The sequence below is a fragment of the Musca domestica genome, unplaced genomic scaffold, assembly GCF_030504385.1.
Source record: "Musca domestica strain aabys unplaced genomic scaffold, Musca_domestica.polishedcontigs.V.1.1 12, whole genome shotgun sequence".
Classification (NCBI taxonomy): Eukaryota; Metazoa; Arthropoda; class Insecta; order Diptera; family Muscidae; genus Musca; species Musca domestica.
The window spans coordinates 16,482,030-16,501,733 of record NW_026712155.1 but is presented as its reverse complement, the minus strand read 5'-3'; the positions used below and the strand labels follow the sequence as shown (position 1 = coordinate 16,501,733).

The window sequence follows — 19,704 nt, the reverse complement described above, 5'->3', positions numbered from 1 at the left end:
AATACTCACTTTTTTGTCATAACCTCTACCTACGCCAGAAGAAGTGATCTTTTTTATCCTAGTTCATACAAGATATATAATTGCAAAACTATTGGAATATGCAAAATTTTAAGACAATTGAACTCTTCTTTCACATTTTGTAAACGTTGTGAATATTCAAAATGTTGGGCTTTTGAGGTGGATATTCTAAAAGTTGTAGGTCGATATTGTCCAGTTTTGCACTTGACCTAACATTGATATATATTTTTAGATTTCTATGCTGTAAATCAGTAATTCCCAAACTTTATTGGGTTGCGAGCCATCGAATATAACGTCAAAAATTGCGAACGACCGTTTGGCCGGGCAGAACTTTGAATACCCCATTTGGAACGAATTTAGAAATTTCCAAAAAAAAAGCATTAAAAATTCTGCGTATAAGAATTTTAGGCCTGAAGTACTCACACGGAACTCCTTTTTTGGAATTTCAGACATATTGAAAAATGTGGCTGAAATCATCAAAATACCGAATATAGGGGGTACCGTTATATGGGGTCTATGCGATATCGTAGACAGTATAGCCCATCTTCGAACTTGACCTGCCTGCAGACAAAAGACAGATCTGTGCAAAATTTTATCTTCCTGGCTTGTCTCGTTTTGACTCTAGTGTGATTACAGGGCTAAACGACGAACAGGGCTAAATCGTTTTAGAATTTGACGCTGATCAAAAATATATATACTTTGTACAAACGGAAGGACGAACTTAATATACCTTCCATACTATGTATGGTGAAGGGTATAAAAACTGGTGGTATCATAGCCTAAAATTTGTCCTCACAAAATTATGAAGTAGTAAAGCGGAGGAGAACTTTGACAGCTTCAACAACCGAGAGAAAAATTCCGTTAAATGTTTTCGATTGGAAGTTTTTTTTTATTATGTATCTTCCGATAAATCAATGAGCTTTTCACTTGCTTTTGTTGACATATTTGTTGGTAGTTGGTTATATGTTACACATCATATCATGGTCATGAGTTATATATCAAAATCGACTTTTCGAGATTTTGCATCTCTTCCTCGGAATTGGTGTCAAAGTTATTTTTTAACAAAGTAAAAATTATCAGTCGGTTTTGAAAATCCATAAATAAATACCTTTTTATGATCTATGGTCCTTGTTCGTTGAAACAAAAAAAAATTTAAAAATCTTTAAAAAAAAATCCTTAAAAGACTTAAAAATATTCTTAAAAATCATAACCATTTAAAATGTATTCTTTCACGGAGCTACAATTTTTAGTCTTTGAAAATGTGTGTTTTTTTTTTTCAAAAAACCGTGAACATTGGTTCTTGAAAAAATATTATTTAAGCTAAAAGTTTTAACCTAAATTCCGATTCCATGGTCCCTGCAAATTTATTCTTTAAAGAATTCTTGAATTGAAAGCCCTTGAAAAATATTCCTTAAAATATGATTGAATATTTAAAAAAGTATATTTTAAGAAATACAAATTTGATTGAATAAAAACAATTTTTATAGAATCCGCAAATGGAAAAAATCGTTAAAAATCCACGTAGCTATAGTCTTTCCAAAAATATTCTTTAAAAACATTCTCCCCATTAAATTTTAGGGGTTATATCTTATATAACTAGCAAGAAGTGAAACAATGTATCCCTTGGTAGAAATATGGTTCATAATAGATTTGATGTCCATTTGAAAGTTATTTTGCGTTATATTTACGATAATAAATTTCGAAAATAAATCAGTAAGAAATTCATGAATTTAAATGGAAACTGCTTAATAATATCCCTTTAAATGATGATAGATGTAGTTCTAAGTGCCCTGCAAAAATAGCCCTATCTGTCCTTATAAATTATTTTCAGAGGAAGTTCGTTGAGAAAATTCATTTCCAACATATCAAAATAAATACGGAGTATTAACCAGTAAAGAAAGTCTTAAAGTCGGGCGGGGCCGACTTTATGATACCCTACACCACTTTGCATATTTAGTAGAGCTTCACATAACAATTAAAAGTTTTTGTAGGATAATTAAAGCATACAAGCTATGATTATAATTATAATTTAAGTTCAAAGAACTTAACATGTCGAAGAATTTATATCTTTTCAACTGGGGCTTGTATTGTCCATTTGGGGTACAATTAATTTGAAATCGGATAAAGATATATATGGGAGCTATATCCAAATTTGAACCGATCTCGATAAAATTTGGCAAAGATATTTCTGAGCTGTATTTGATATATTTCCCTGAATATCGTTGTTACGGAGTGCATATTACGGCTGTGGGTAACAAATATAACAAATCGAATGAACAATATATATGGGAGCTATAGCTATATCTGAACCGTTCTTCACCAAATTTGACATACCAGCTTCTAGACTCAATTCGGTCGTAAGTTTCAAATTCCATCCCATTTGAATAAATATTAGGCGTTTGGTGCACAATAAAAGCTTAATCGGACGAAGTTATATATGGGAGCTATATCCAAATCTGTCCCGATCTCGATAAAATTTAGCAAAATTATTTTTGAGCTGTATTTGTTATATTTCCCCAAATATTGTTGTTATTATGGCTGCGGAGGACAAAAATAAAAAATCAGTTGAACAATATATATGGGAGCTATAGCGATTTCGATCAAATTTGGCATACTTATTTTCAGGCCTAATATGGTTATATGTGCAAAATTCCATACTATTTGGGCTGAAATTACACGTTTGGTGCACAATTAAAAGCAAATCGGCGAAGATATATATGGGAGCTATATCTAATTTTTTACCGATTATTTCCAATTTCAATAGGGTTCTTCCTTGGGTCAAACAAATGACTTGTGCAAAATTTCATCTCAATCGAATAATAAATGCGACCTGCATTTTGTTCACAAGAATACATGGACAGACGGACGGACTGACATGCATAAATCAACTCAGAAAGTGATTCTATGCAGATCATCAAAAGGAACTATGGGTCTTTCTCGTTTCCTTTTGCCTGTTACAAACAAATGCACAAATACATAATACCCTGACCACCTTGTGCTGTAGGGTATAAAAAGGCTAATAAAAATCCACCATTAACTTCTTCAAAAACGAATTCCGTCTGTCTGTCTGTCTGTCCGTCTGTCTGTCCGTCTGTCCGTCTGTCTGTCTGTCTGTTGAAATCACGATACAGCCCACATTATTTGACGTAGAGCTCCAAAATTTAGCAGAGCTATTTGCATTGTGTCTAGGATGGTTGGTATTGAAAATGAGATATATCGGTCCACGTTCTGGTATAGTCCCCATATAACGGTACCTCCCGATATTCGGTATTTTGATGATTTATGCCACATTTTTTTAACGGATTTGTCTTAAAATTGGTATTTGTAGGTCATAGCGGGTCCCTGAGCGTGTGGCAAAACATTGCATGTATAGGTCCACGTTGTGGTATAGCCCCCATATAAAGGTACCTCCCGATATTAAGTATTTTAGTTTTTTTTACCACATTTTTTCACGGATTTGTCTAAAAATTGGTATTTGTGGGTCATAATGGTTTCCAGCTCCGGTGGCGGAACATTGCATGTATGGGTCCATAATTTGGGATAGTCCCCATATAACGGTACCTCCCGATATTCGGTATTTTGATGATTTATGCCACATTTTTTCACGGATTTGTCTTAAAATTGGTATTTGTAGGTCATAGCGGGTCCCTGAGCGTGTGGCAAAACACTGCATGTATAGGTCCACGTTGTGGTATAGCCCCCATATAAAGGTACCTCCCGACATTTAGTATTTTAGTTTTTTACCACATTTTTTCACGGATTTGTCTGAAAATCGGTATTTGTTGGTCATAATGGGTTCCAGCTCCGGTGGCGAAACATTGTAATTATAGGTCCACGTTTTGGTATAGCCCCCATATAACGGTACCTCCCGATATTCGGTAATTTGATGATTTTTGCCACATTTTTTCAGGGATTTGTTCGAAAATTGGTATTTGTTGGTCATAATTGGTTCCAGCTTCGATGGCGAAACATTGCATGCATGGGTCCATGATTTGATATAGCCCCCATATAACGGTACCTCCCCATATTCGGTATTTTGATGGTTTTTGCCACATTTCTTCTAATGTTTCTTTTACCCTAAGGTGGAGGGTATTAAAAGTTTGGCCCGGCCGAACTTAATGTTTTTTTACTTGTTTTCTAATACAACATGTAATATTCTCACTTTAAATTACGTGCAGAAATATCGAATTCCAAACACTGTCCTGTCATTAAGCCGTGTAGGCAGCCAGGTTTTACAAACATTCTTAAGGACTTTATTAATAAATTGCAGTTTAATGTTCTAATTGTCAGCTGTGGTCGAAAGTTATTATGTTTGTGTTTTCTTGCTGCTGATTGTGTTTAAAGTTTGTTGGTTGGTTGGTTTGGCTTCCAAGCAACAAACACACAGCCACCTTCTCAACTTTCCATCCCCCCCCCACCTCCTTCCTCACTCACCATTCATTACTTACGACTCTGTCAAAGAAAACAAATTTAAATTAATTACTTTTGCTTAGTTTATATTGAAAACGTACTGCTGCACAAATATGCTGTTGTTGTTGTTGGTCATTAGGAAAAATTTTTGGAGAAATATGTTTCAAACTTAAGGTTCAATATTTCAAAACAAACAGAGATGTTTTTTTTTTGGGGGGAAGGAAACGACAAGAAAAGAGAAGCTTGTAAGCCATGTCGTATTGAATATCTTTGTCATTATGGACAGCTGGGCAAGGGGAAAGTTTAAGCATGTGTTGCACATTTTTCTTGTTCAGGGGAGGTGGTGGAAAGGGTATAGGTATTTAAAAAATAACTTGGTAGTGGTCATCGTTGTTGTTTTTTTTTTCTGGGTGTTTTCTGTGTTCCTTATTTTTCTCATTTTTCTTTTTTTTAAAGTTAAATGTTTTGAAAACTTAATTAATGAATTTTATAATGAAATTTGAAAGTTGCCCATGTTGTTTTTTTCTCCATTTGTTCTCTCTCTCTTTTTCTTGGGGTGTTGTTAAATTATCTTGACAGTTTTTCCATTTTTTTTTTTTTTTTGAATGTTGCCATCCAAAATGTTTTTTTCTTCGTCGCTTTTGGAGCCTTTGGATGTGGGTATTTGTCTTAATTAATCATTGATGAGTTTTATGTAAATCCACTTAATGTTATTACGTGATCTGTCTTGCCTTGCCGGAAGAAGGGGGAAGGGGGAGGAGATTTAAAAAAGGACCTACCATTTTATAATATAAAACCCCCAGCTGTTCAAGGAACTCTGGATTTCATATTACCTTTCTAGGATAGTATGGAGGATATATTAAGTTGGTCATTCCGTTTGTAACACCTCGAAATATGAATTTTAGACCCCACAAAATGTACAGGGCTGTCATAGAAACCAATTTTGTCACTATTGGTTTTAAAAACGACAAGAAAAAATGAGTTGGTGTCATGGAAACCAATGTTATCGGTTTTATTTTCGAATTAGAATTTTATCGGTTTTGGTTGTCATAGAAGCCAATGTTATTGGTTTTGTTATTGGAAATAAACAAATAATCTGTTCCAGAACTGCAAGAATGTAAAAGTTTTTACTACGATAACCGATTTTCCCTTTATGATATCGAAAAATGTTGCAAAAATAGTAACTTCTTGCAGGTTCTGGAACAGACCAAAAGTTGCTTAGAGTTGTCATTTTTCATTTGCTTTGGATTTTTTAAACAATTTTTAAAGGATATTCAAAGGACTAAATATGTGGATTTTTTAAACAATTTTTAAAGGATAAAGACTAAAAATTTGAATTTTTTAAACAATTTTTAAAGGATATTCAAAGGACTAAAAATATGGATTTTTTAAACAATTTTTAAAGGACTAGGAACTTGGATTTTTTAAAGAATCTTTAAAGGATACTTTAAGGACCATAAACGTGGATTTTTTAAAGAATTTTTAAAAGAAAAATTAAGGGACCATAAACGTTAATTTTTTAAAGGATATTTAAAGGACCATAAACGTTGATTTTTTAAAGGATATTTAAAGGACCATAAACGTGGATTTTTTAAAGAATTTTTAAAGGACATTTAAAGGACCATAAACGTGGATTTTTTAAAGAATTTTTAAAGGACGTTTAAAGGACCATAAACGTTGATTTTTTAAAGAATTTTTAAAGGATATTTAATGGACCATAAACGTGGATTTTTTAAAGAATTTTTAAAGGATATTTATAGGACCATAAACGTTGATTCTTTAAAGAATTTTTAAAGGATATTTAAAGGACCATAAACGTGGATTTTTTAAAGAATTTTTAAAGAATTTTTAAAGGACATTTAAAGGACCATAAACGTTGATTTTTAAAGAATTTTTAAAGGATATTTAAAGGACCATAAACGTGGATTTTTTAGAGAATTTTTAAAGGATATTTAAAGGACCATAAACGTTGATTTTTTAAAGAATTTTTAAAGGATATTTAAAGGACCATAAACGGGGATTTTTTAAAGAATTTTTAAAGGATATTTAAAGGACCATAAACGTGGATTTTTTAAAGAATTTTTAAAGGATATTTAAAGGACCATAAACGTTGATTTTTTAAAAAATTTTTAAAGGATATTTAAAGGACCATAAACGTGGATTTTTTAAAGAATTTTTAAAGGATATTTAAAGGACCATAAACGTTGATGTTTTAAAGGATATTTAAAGGATCATAAACGTGGATTTTTTAAAGAATTTTTAAAGGATATTTAAAGGACCATAAACGTTGATTTTTTAAAAAATTTTTAAAGGATATTTAAAGGACCATAAACGTGGATTTTTTAAAGAATTTTTAAAGGATATTTAAAGGACCACTGCTGATGCCATCTTACTTTATTTATAGAATTTTGTACGGGAACAAATGCAAATCAATGCGAATAATCCGTTGTAAAGTGGACCGAGCCATGCCCAACTGCTGAGAACGGCGTTTTTGATATGTTCTTGGGGACCTCTCAACACTGACTCGTACGACAGCGATATTCTCGACCGATCGCCTTGGTCGACTTTTATATGGTTTCTTCGGATTAGAAAGAGCCTTACCAGTCGAAAATTTTTCGTATAAACGTTTAATGGTGTGCTTAGAAGGCGCACTTCTCACATTTTTTAATGTTTTAAAGGCACGTTGAGTTTTCACAATTGACTTCTTCTGTTGAATGTAAATTTCAACTATTTCAGAGCGCTCGCGTGGCTTGTATTGGTTCATGGTAAAAATCTGCTTGGACTGACGCTTCAAACGCGGTATGCCATTAAGCGATGTGACATCTCTGTCAAAAGTTATGGCGTTTCCAGATGGGTCCGTCGAATATGGACAACCCTGTACAAGGAGAGATGAAAAACCTACAACCAACTTCAGACTGCTGTCATTATCTAAGCCACTCGTCCGATAGCTGTTAAAATTATTCCAGAAACAGCTCATTATATTGCTTACAAGCGTACAAAAGGATTTCGGTGAGAATTTTCCAGAAAAAAAGTTATTCGTGATGGAATTCAAGCGTGAAAGGGTGATTTCTTTATATTTGGCTGGAAAACCACAAGTGGCTGTCGTTAGAGCCCTCCTGCATTTAAATGTGAATACATCTTTTGTGTCTCCTACCATCGCTCGTTATCGTGATACCTGGTAGCGTAGCAAGACTTTAAGGAAGTGGAAGAGGACGGAAGAAAATAGCTAGATCAGCAGAAATGTTTCGAAAAAACAGTTCGAAAGTTGTGACTTGATCAAAACTCGCATCGCAGTGGCCGAAAAATGGCTCGTGAGCTGAACATATCGCAATATTCCATTCGGAAAATGTGGAAAAATGAGCTGGGGGTAAAGCCGTTGAAATTCCAAAAAGTGCAAGAACTTACACCGCCCGCAACAGAAAAAAATAGACCCAAAAGAGCTAAAGAGTTGCTTCGCTTGGCCGAATGTGGTGAACCGCCGAATTTGGTTTTCTCCGATGAGAAAACATTCGTTGTCCAGCAGTTTGTAAACAAACAAAATGATCACATTTACTTGCCAAAGAGGTCAGCTGAAAATGTGCATCTTCGGTTGGCCACCAGAACCCAAGCGCCGGCCATGGTGATGGTGTGGGCCGCCATAACAGCCGATGGTCGCTCTCCGCTCGTATTAATCGACCATGGTATCAGAATAAATGCCGAATATTGCCCCGAAAATATTCTGCAGGTTGCATTAAAGCCTTGGGCTCGAAAACATTTTGGAAGCAGACCTTTGATATTCCAACAGGACTCAGCACGCGCCACCCAAGGATGGTTACAATATGAGGTTCCTCGCTTTATTTCCAGCGCACAATTGCCACCAAAATCTCCGGATTCCAAACCGTTGGACTATTGTGTTCGGAGTATTTTGGAAAGCAAGGTTGGCACTAAAAAATACCAAAGTGTCGATCACCTCAAGCAAGTCCTTCGCTCCAAGGGTGACCAATTCGAACAAATCTAAACTTATTCTAAAGTTCGATGCTATTTCCGACATATGTTTCTTTCATTCAATAAAATTAAAAAAAATTTAAAAATTAGGGCGTTTGACTTTGTTGCAGATTTTTGATCTCACCCTGTAAATAGGTCCCGGTATGGTATAGTCATGGGAGGGACTGTACCTCCCTAAATTCGGTATTTTTATGATTTTAGCTACATTTTGCACCGGAATAGTTAAAAATTTCGTAATAGAAGTTCATAATGGGTTCTACAGCCTGTGATAGAAAATTGGCTGTGCCGGTCTAGGCCTTCGTATAGCCCCCATATAACGATACCTCCCCATATTCGGTATTTCGAAGATTTTATCTACATTATTCACCAGAATTGTATCAAATTTCCTATTTGAAGTTCCTAATGAAAACTTCAACCTGTGGTAGAAAGTTGGCTATGCAGATCCAGGTCTTCCTATAGGTCCCCTATAATGGTACCTCCCGATATTCGGTATTTTGATGATTTTAGCTAAATTATTCATCGGAATTGTTTTAAATTTCGTATGTGGAGATCTTAATGGGTATTGCAACCGGTGACAGAAAATTATCTATGCAGGTCCAGGTCTTCGTATAGTCGCCAAAGAACGGCACCTCCCCATATTACGTATTTTGATGATTTAAGCGACATTATTCACCGGAATTGTTTCAAATTTGGTATTTGAAGTTCCTAATGAATACTGTGTCTGTGTCAGAAATTTGGCTGTACAGCTCCACGTCTTCCTATAGGTCCCCATATAACGGTACCTCCCCATACTCGGTATTTTAATGATTTTAGCGACATTATTACCAAAAATATTTAAAATTTTGAAATTAAAGTTCGTAATGGATACTACAGCCTAAGACAGAAAATTGTCTGTGCATGTACACGTCTTCGTGTAGCCCCATATAAAGCTACCTCCCGATATGCGCTACTTTCTTGACTTTAGCCTTTATTCACCGGAATTTTTTCAAATTTGGTATTTTAAGCAGGTTCAAGTATTCCATATAACGATACCTCCACATATTCGGTATTTCGATGATTGGAGGGTATTTAAAGTGTGGCTTGGCCTAACTTATCGCTTTTTTACTTGTTTGTTTTTTTTTTTTCAAACACGAGTTTTTAATACGCCACAATGTATTTGGAATATTTGTAATTATTTGCAAGAATCTCTTGAGAGGACCATATGATTTTCCACGAAGGACATGTGTTGCCACCAAACAAAGAGATTATTTCCTCATTCTACCGTTTCGATGATGTGTCTATTTTTATATCAAAAACTTCCTCCCCCTCCCTAAAGTTTTGGGGCAGGGAAAACATATCCTCAACAAAACGAGTTTTTAATACACCCAATTTTCCAAGAACTTCTTCCGTATTTCCTTACCCTGAAAAATCCAAAAATGAAAAAAAGAACTTTTAAATAACAATACCAGGTGAACTAATATTCTCAGCAACCAAGCAGAAAATAAGCATCAACCTAAAATCAATTTACAATATTTTGGACGATTGATTGCCTGTCAAAGTTTCTGAAAGAAAAAAAAAAAAAACACAACCGTTTCCAAACAAAATTGGCGAGCAACATTACATGACTGCTTTTCAAGCTTCGGGAAAAAATGGAAAAAAATCTTTAACAGGAAAGGGAGGGTGTTGGATCGGTAACATGTTGACTTAAATTTGCCTATTGATTTGATTGCTTAATAGGAAAAGAAACGTTTTTGACAGTTATTACATTCGACGAGAACCACAAACAATGGCAGCCAATGGAAAATAACAAAAAAAAAAAAAAATTAAAAAAAAGAGAGAGAAGGAGAACCAAAAAAAAAAAACACAAAAAACTGGGACAACATCCACTGAATGAATAAGTGGATCAAAATTGACAGGATGCCTGAAGGCATATAGACTGATACAAAAAATGTTCTACCCTCCCCTCCTATGTAACTTTGCCATTATTAGTTGCCAAAAAAAAAAAAAAAACGAATGAATACAGAATGGAAAAACAATTTTCCTTTAGTTGTAAATTTTGTACACAAAATTTCCTTATCCTGTTTTATTTTCTCTCACGAACTTCCACACATATATACACCCTCACATCTCCACTCACACTTGCATGTATGCATGTAAAACAAAATAATTGCCAGCAAGGATAATCAATGGAAGCAATTGCAAAATTGTAAAGTTCATGAAACGGTGAAGAGCAAATCAAAAAACGAAAGAAATTGAAAATCGCCTTGAATATGTTTAAAAATTCATTTATCGACAATGTTAATTGAACTGTTGGAGGGTTATGAGATTGGATATATAATTTCAAAGATATTTTTACATTTGAAAAATTACATTTACATTAAAAAAAAAAAATAACCCTTGGTAATGGTATCAGGCAGCAGGACTTAAAACATTTTCTCACAACATATCTAAGATATCTGGATGGTATGTCCTTTAAGAAAAAATCTTAAAACATCTAAAATGTTTTTCCTGAAGGACCAAGGCAATTAGTACGATTTAGATACAGCCTGGCAAGTCTTTTTTAAATTCACGAGTTCTGGTCGGAGGGTCCTTGAATACTTTTTCTTAAGAAATCCACCGTTTCTGACCTCTAAAACAAGGTAAAAAGTATCAACCGAATTGCTGACAGTTATTAAAAATGTTGACCCCTTTCTAGGGGAGGTACCAAAAAGAGTGGTCCGTTCTATCCGTTATTCATACCAGATCATGTGTTGGTAGAATTAATGAGATGTGGGAAAGACTATCGAACTCTTAATTCACATTTTATAAGAGTTATAAATATTCTAGTGGACCCATATTTCCAATTTTCGATCTCGATTTAAGTTTGAATATAATACTACGATGTACCCAAAATGTACTATTTTGGTCGAGATGTCCTTAAAAATATTATCTATAAAACTCGATTTTTGCACATAATCAACGAAATTAGAGCATAAACAAACACTTTTTGAGAGATCCTTAATTTTTTTTAATTTTGTCCTAGAAACTCAACCATTATTGATTGGGTGGTCCTTAAAAGATTATCTTTATTTACGATTTTTGATCGGAAGTTCCGTAAAACATTTTCTTTAAAATCCAATAGTTGTGTTGGAAGGTCCTTAAAAATATTCTTATAAATCCACAGTATCTGGTCAGGGGCCTCTTAAGAAGGTTTCTTAAAAATCAACCATTTTTGGGAACTACTTACACCATGTTACATGTTTTTTCATAACAAATCTATTATTACTTGTTGGACCTACTGACAACTTTAAACAATTTTCTTCAGAAAACTCCACTTATATTAGTCCGGGGAACCTTAAAGTTTCCTTTAAAAGTCAAGATTTTTGATACTGAAATATTTAAATAACTCTTACAATTTTTAGTAAGAAATCCAATTTAAAAAATCCAGGATTTTTTTGTGAGGTCTTGGAAGTTTTGCTCTTATGATTTCCTCGATTTTTTGGTTGAGAGGTCCTTGAACATTTTCTTGAAAAATATCCTTTATGACTCCACATTTATTGTTCGGGAGGAATAAATTCCCTTCAAAATACACGATTTTTGCCATGAGGTCTTTGAAAAAAAAAAAAAAAAAAAAAAAAAAAAAAACTTTAAAAATGTACGAATTCAGATCAGGATTAATGGACCGTTGAAAAATAATATTATAAAATCTAAAAGGAGAAAACCCGTGTTTTTTTTTTTTGTAGGGAGATCTTTAACATTTTTTCTTAACATTTAACGATTCTTATGTCGGGAGGTCGTTGGAAAGATTTCCTTAAAAATTCACAATTTTTCCGGCGGAGGTCTTTGAAGAAATATTATTAAAACATTCAAGATTTTCGATAAGAGGGCCAAAAATCATTGTGGGGAGCTCTTTGAAAAAATTGTCTAGTTTGTTGTTGGTTTCTTTCTTTAAAAAATCCAGTTTTCATATTTTTTTTTAAATCTATCATTTCTATAAAACTAAAAAACTGTGGCTGGAAGTTAATTTTAATTGTTACCAAACATTACAAGATTTTTGTGCAGAAAGATCGTTGCATTTTTTTTAACTTCTATGATTTAAATTCAGGAGGTCAATGAAAAATTCTTCATAAAATATCCACCATTTTTAAACAAAAGATCCTAGGAAATATGTCCTCAAGATATATAAAATTTCTGTGTTATCCTAAAAATGCTGAAATTCCACGGGGTATCCAATTTTCTTGTCAAGAAAAACTGTTTGAAAAGTCCACGTTTATTGATTTGAAGGTCCTTAAAGAATATGCCTAAAAGTCCAAATTTTTTTTTGGGGGTCCTTGAAACAAAATTCTTAAAAACCCGACATTTCCGGCCATTTTGGAAAAAAAATATTACTAACGAATTGAAAATTCTTAGTTGGCAAACGACGATTTTTGATTGGTCGGTCCATTAAAATTATTCTTAGCAAATCTAAGCTTAAAATACTATAGGTCTTTGAGAAAAAGAAACTAGAGTTTTTTATAGAGTGGTCTTTAATATCAACGTTTTTTGGGCTATACGCTTCTGAAATGATATACTTAAAAATCGACAGTTATTGGGAGGCAGACCTTTAATAACATTTTCCATAAAAAGCTAAGAATTTTTGTGTCTTGAAAACAAAATTAATTTTTTTTCTGGAGGTCCATAAAGATCTTCTTAACAAATTCAAGATTTTTAGAACACGAAATGATCATAAAAAAATTTAAAATTGTTTCCAGAGGGCCTTTGAAATAGTATATAAACAAATGGGAAATAACTGAATTTGATTTCGTGAAAAACATTTATCAAAGGATCCTTGATTTTTTTTCCTAAAAATCTATGATTATTGTGCGGGGACGTTCTATAACATTATTTGGAAAAATTCACGATATTTGGTCCAGAGATCCACGACAAAAAAATAAATAAATAAAAATAACCCATTTTTGGTAGATCCTAGAAACTTCTTAACTATCGACGAATTTTGGTAGGAAATGTTCTTGATTTTTGGATCCCTGAAAAATACTCTTTGCTGATGGACCTATTTTTAATTTACTAAAAAACAATTACGTTGGTTAATCGTTCAAAAATGATTATTTTAAAAATGTAAGTTTGATAGTTTGGTGATCACTAAAAATATTTTTTTAAATCCTCCTTGATCCTTGAAAAAAAAATATTCTTAAAAAATCTACGTTTGAATGGGTGATGGTTCTTGCTAACATATTTTTAAAAAAAATCTATGGTCCTTTGGTCCAACCTTATATGTTTAAAACGTGGACTTTGAAGAAAATTATTAAAAAATTTTCCCTTATTCGTCCATGAAAAAATGTCTTTGAAAGTCGTTGAAAATATGTTTTTTTAATCCTCATTATTCTGTTTTCTTTAAAAAATATTCTGTCCTATATAATTATTGGTCCTTTAAAAAATCCACATTCGTTGATCCTTAAAAATATATCCTTTAAAAAATCCACATTCGTTGATCCTTAAAAACATATCCTTTAAAAAATCCACGTTTGTTGATCCTTAAAAACATATCCTTTAAAAAATCCACGTTTGTTGGTCCTTGAAAACATATCCTTTAAAAAATCCACGTTTGTTGGTCCTTGAAAACATATCCTTTAAAAAATCCACGTTTGTTGGTCCTTGAAAACGTATCCTTTAAAAAATCCACGTTTGTTGATCCTTAAAAACATATCCTTTAAAAAATCCACGTTTGTTGGTCCTTGAAAACATATCCTTTAAAAAATCCACGTTTGTTGGTCCTTGAAAACATATCCTTTAAAAAATCCACGTTTGTTAGTCCTTGAAAACATATCCTTTAAAAAATCCACGTTTGTTGATGATTGTAAACTTATCCCTAAAAAAATCCAAGTTTTATGGACTCCTGAAAAATAATCTATAGAAAATCCTCAGGTAATCAGTGGTCCTTCAAAAAAATGTCATTAAAAAAGTCCAGTTTTAATGGTCTGCAAACCTTTAAAAATTATTCTTCAAGAAATCAATATTTCCCAATTTCAATAACCCTCCTCAACCATTGGGTATTAACAGTCAATCGCCGGCAACATCACATTATCGATACAACGAAGAAGAAGCGAAAAAAGAAAACAGCAGCATGAATAAATAATAATGTTTGATTTTTTTAAGAGCTTTAAAGGAAATTAAATTGTTTTCCTTCATTTTACTGACGCCGTTGCCATGTTCTTTTGATTATATTTCGGTGAAACTTCCCCCGCCCCGACAAATGCGTGTGGCTGTGGAAGGTGGCTGCGAAAGGGAACAACATATGCACAAAAACGTGACTTTTATGGAAAATCGAAGGAAATTTCCAATATATTCGGATGTTTACGCAGCCAAGCCAACAAGTTCGAGAGGCAAACGAGGCACTCACACACACACACATGGATTTACTTTAAATCAGAGAAGAAGAAAAAAAAATACGAAATAATAAGACGAAGAATAAGCGGCCTTAAGTGGGTGGTGGTTGCTGGTTTGAGGGTGGGTGCGTAGCGGTTTTGTTGCTCTTGTTTGTCTGATGGCGCTGAAGGAAAACATTTACCATGCATGACACTTTGTCATGTTAAATGTTTTGGGGTTGTGCTTACGCAATTATCCTGTTGGGTATGGGCAATTCAGGCCGGTGGTGTGGCCGCCTTGTGCAACACTTGGCCCTAACCGAAGACACACACACACCCCCCACATTGAGGCCTTATGTCACGGCTCTATAATTGAATGTTTATTAAATTGTCATCGAATAAAAACCAATTTGGTTACACAATTGGGAAAACGGATTGGTTGAACGGCTGGTTGGCTGAATGGCTGTCAATGGTTCCGTCAGTGGCTGGCTGGTTGGGGGAATTATTTTTAAAACATGTTTGAACGATTTTTGTATGATTTTCTTTTTTCGAAATTGTCAAATGATTGCGTCTCCTAAGGTGGAAAGCCAGCCAATTCCGAATAAGATTTATGCTAATTCAAATTCAAATTGTTATACGAATGTTTCGAGGGCGGAAGGGGTGGCAAAGGACATGTGGGGAAGCCTGTTTTTATTTTTCGAATTAATAATTATTTGGCTTATGCAAAATCGTGTTTTGTGTGGGAAATTTTGCATATTTTTGTTAGCAGAAACATGTTCGGAATTGTTGTTGTGTAGACAGATCCAAATCAATCAAATATATAAACACATAAACAAAAATACATACATATATAAAACATCAACAGAAAAATGAAATATTTTTTAAGAAATTATGATTATTGTGATTTCGTAAAGAATATTTAGAAAAGCGGAATTTTTAAGAAATATTTTTTCAAGGACTTGCAGAAACGTGGATTTTTTAAAGAATATAATTTCAAGCATCAACAGAAACGTGGATTTTTTAAAGAATATAATTTCAAGCATCAACAGAAACGTGAACATTTTAAAGAATATTTTTTCAAGGACCAACGGAAACGTGGATTTTTTAAAGAATATTTTTTCAAGGACCAACAGAAACGTGAACATTTTAAAGAATATTTTTTCAAGGACCAACAGAAACGTGAACATTTTAAAGAATATTTTTTTAAGGACCAGCAGAAACGTGGATTTTTTAAAAAATATTTTTTCAAGGACCAACAGAAACGTGGATTTTTTAAAGAATATTTTTCAAGGACCAACAGAAACGTGGACATTTTAAAGAATATTTTTTCAAGGACCAACAGAAACGTGAACATTTTAAAGAATATTTTTTCAAGGACCAGCAGAAACGTGGATTTTTTAAAAAATATTTTTTCAAAGACCAACAGAAACGTGGATTTTTTAAAGAATATTTTTTCAAGGACCAACAGAAACGTGGACATTTTAAAGAAAATTTTTTCAAGGACCAACAGAAACGTGGATTTTTTAAATAATATTTTTTCAAAGACCAACAGAAACGTGGATTTTTTAAAGAATATTTTTTCAAGGACCAACAGAAACGTGGATTTTTTAAAGAATATTTTTTCAAGGACCAACAGAAACGTGGATTTTTTAAAGAATATTTTTTCAAGGACCAACAGAAACGTGGATTTTTTAAAGAGTATTTTTTCAAAGATCAACATAAACGTGGATTTTTTGAAGAGTATTTTTTCAAAGATCAACATAAACGTGGATTTTTTGAAGAATATTTTTCAAGGACCTTCATCATTCAAACCTGGATTTTTTTAAGAATATTTTTGAAGGACCAAAGGATCAATGAACGTAAATTTGTAAAAAAAAATTTTTTTGAAGGACCTTCATTATTCAAACCTGGATTTTTTTTAAAGAATACGTGGACCAAATGATACGTGGTTTTTTAAAAGAATATTTTAAAGGACATTTTTTTAAGGACTTCCAGTGTTATAAACTTGGATTTTTTGAAGGATATTTTTCAAGGACTTACAGAAAAGTATATAAACGTGAATTTTTGAAGGGCATTTTTCACGGACTTCCAGAAAAGTATATAAAGGTGGATTTTTTGAAGGATATTTTCAAGGACTTCCAAAGGTGCAAAACGTGGATTTTTTGAAGGATAGTTTTCAAGGACTACCAGAGTTTCAAACGTGAATTTTTTGAGAGATATTTTTCAAGGACTTTAAGAGTTATAAATTTGGATTTTTGGAATTATATTTTTTCAAGGACTTGTAGAGTTATACACGTGAATTTTTTAAGGATATTTTTTAAGGACTTCCAGAGTTATAAACGTGATTTTTTTCAAGGATATTTTCAAGGATTTCCAGAGTTATAAACGTGAATTTTTTATACCCTACAACACTATGTGTTGGGGGTATTATAAGTTTGATTGGGCCAAAAATTATGTAACACCACGAAATATTGGTTTCCCATATAGGAAAGTATATATGGATCTTCCTAGCTCGCCGAGCTGAGTCGATCTAGCTATGTATGTCCGTCCGTCCGTCTGTCCGTCTGTCCGTCTGTCCGTCTGTCCATGTTAATTTGTAATCACTCTACAGGTCGCAATTGTGGCCCGATCTTCACGAAATTTTGCACGAAGGTGGGGTTTGGGTCAGAATAGAACCCTATTTCTTTTGGAGATGATCGCCAAATGATTAGGGGTTGAAATGGACCAAATACTGAAAAAATGTCGGATTTTGCAGTAGCTATACAGGTCGCAATTATAGACCAATCGAAGCGGAATTTCGCATGTAGCTAGAGTTTAGGGCAGGGAAGAAGCCTACCAATTCGGGTGGTCATCGGATAATATTTAGCGGGTAAAATAGACCATATATTTTGTGTTGAAAAAATTCAAAAATTTTCATTAAACCGCGAATATTTTAAATCCCGGCGAAATCACAAAGCCATGACAAGGTTACTTCTGGTCTTTACATTGATGTTAACATCCAACAAATCGGATATATAGCAAAATATGTGCGATATATATGTCTATCAAAGAAGATATGCTTGAAAGATCTCTTATATGTCGAGAACGGCTGAACTGATTTCGACAGTTCTCATTAATTCAGAATGGCCTCTTGGCAGGAAAGAAAAAACGTCTAAAAAAATCGCATAAAAATATCTCTCTAAAGATGAAAATATTGATTTTCTAAAATTTTCTCATATTTTTTCAATTTTGTCATATTTTTGGCATATTTTCATTTTGAATTAAACATTTGGTAATATTTCTACAGCTAACAAAACTAAGTAGTTAGGATATCAGGATATCATATACAGATCGCATTTATGGCCCGATCCTTACGAAATTTTGCATGGGGATAATATGAGGGTCAGAATAGATGCCTACTCTTTTTGGAGATTATCGCCATATATTTAGTGGTTGAAATGGACCAAAAAACTGCAAAATTGTCAGCAGGTCGTAATTATCGCCCGATCCTCATGCACATTTGAATGGGGGTTACCGCACATTGCAAAAGCCAAGCAGTTTCGGATGGCCATCCAAAAATATTCAATGTTTGAAATAGTTTGCCAACTTTTGTAGACTAAATTCACAAATACAGAAAAGACGCACTTCTGACTATTTCGATAACGCTGATTTCGTTGAAGAATATAGTCAAATGTCTGTATCTCATATAGACGCGTTTCAGTTAAAAACCAATAATAAATGTTAATCTTTTGCCACTTCTAGACCTAGGATTATAGGTCTTTGGGAAATATTGGTTCCAGATCTAGGAAGACCATTTACGTGCAACATCTACCAATAAATTGGAAATGAGCAAATTCGTTTAAGTTGCTATTATTCGAAAATTAGAGAACGAAACCTGATGGCTTTCTTTTATTATTTGTCACAATATCTTGTGGAGTTCTTCGGAGTATCTCGCCTATATAAACTGTATGGTTTGTTATAGTGTTGTAGGGTATTCAACAGTCGGCCCCGCTCGACTGTAGCCTTTGCTTACTTGTTTAATGATATTTTTAAGAATATTTTTCGAGGTAAAACTGACGAATATATGTGGTATTTCTTAAGTATATTTTCCATTTTTCAGGGGCCAACTCAGGAATAAACGAGGATTTTTATGCCTTCAGCCATATGGCCATATGATACGACCAAAACGTGTCTCATCAAAATAACAGTTTTAGACCTTAGGATTCTTCTGTCCAAATCCGTTTGGAGTCGATCTAGGGGTGTACGTCCTCGCGTCGGATGATTTGGTCCAAACTTGGTACATCGTAATATTATTATTAAACTTACATTTAGTTCAGAGATTGTCAATATCCCCAAACTCTTTCAGGTACCTCCCCCGCAAAATGTAAAAATTTTCAAAGAAGATTTTAACTCATAGTAGGAAAAAAAAAATATCCAATTTTGTTCAAACTTTGAAAATCATAAGATTTGCGCCAATGTTATGTCCAGTGCGAAAATGGTTCAATCCTTGTAGTGCCTCTCCACAATGTGTCGAAATATTGAACAATCGCTACGAATAAAACTATTAAAATAATAGTCCGATTGTCTTATGTTTCGTATATCCCAATATTTTTACCAACACAAGGTCAAGTACGAAGAACGGATAAAAGGGGCTACTTCTTCTACAAGGGTTTTGAATGTTTTGAATGGACATTTTTCGAGGATCAATGCTATTTATTTTTCATGGCAGCATTTGTTCCATCCAATATTTCATTTCAATATTATTTGAGTAATTCATATTCCACGAAAATTTTAAATTACCATTTACCTTTCCATAAAAATGTCATTATTTCCCAATACACATACACGTTCGATAATTATCGAACAAAAATGCTCTTTCTATATGCAAAAATTTCAAAAAAAAAAATGGATAAAGTTGAAATATAAAATTATATTTTGACATTGCCGGGGTCTTTGCATATGCATGAATAAATCTATTTTTAATGTTAACGCA

The 19,704-nt window shown here is 33.3% G+C and overlaps 1 protein-coding gene across 2 annotated transcripts in view; it reads right to left on the bottom strand.

Annotated features, from left to right (window-relative positions):
* LOC101894115 (uncharacterized) overlaps positions 1-19,704 on the bottom strand; it is a 281,643-nt gene that overhangs the window by 210,888 nt on the left and 51,051 nt on the right. The window lies entirely within an intron of this gene.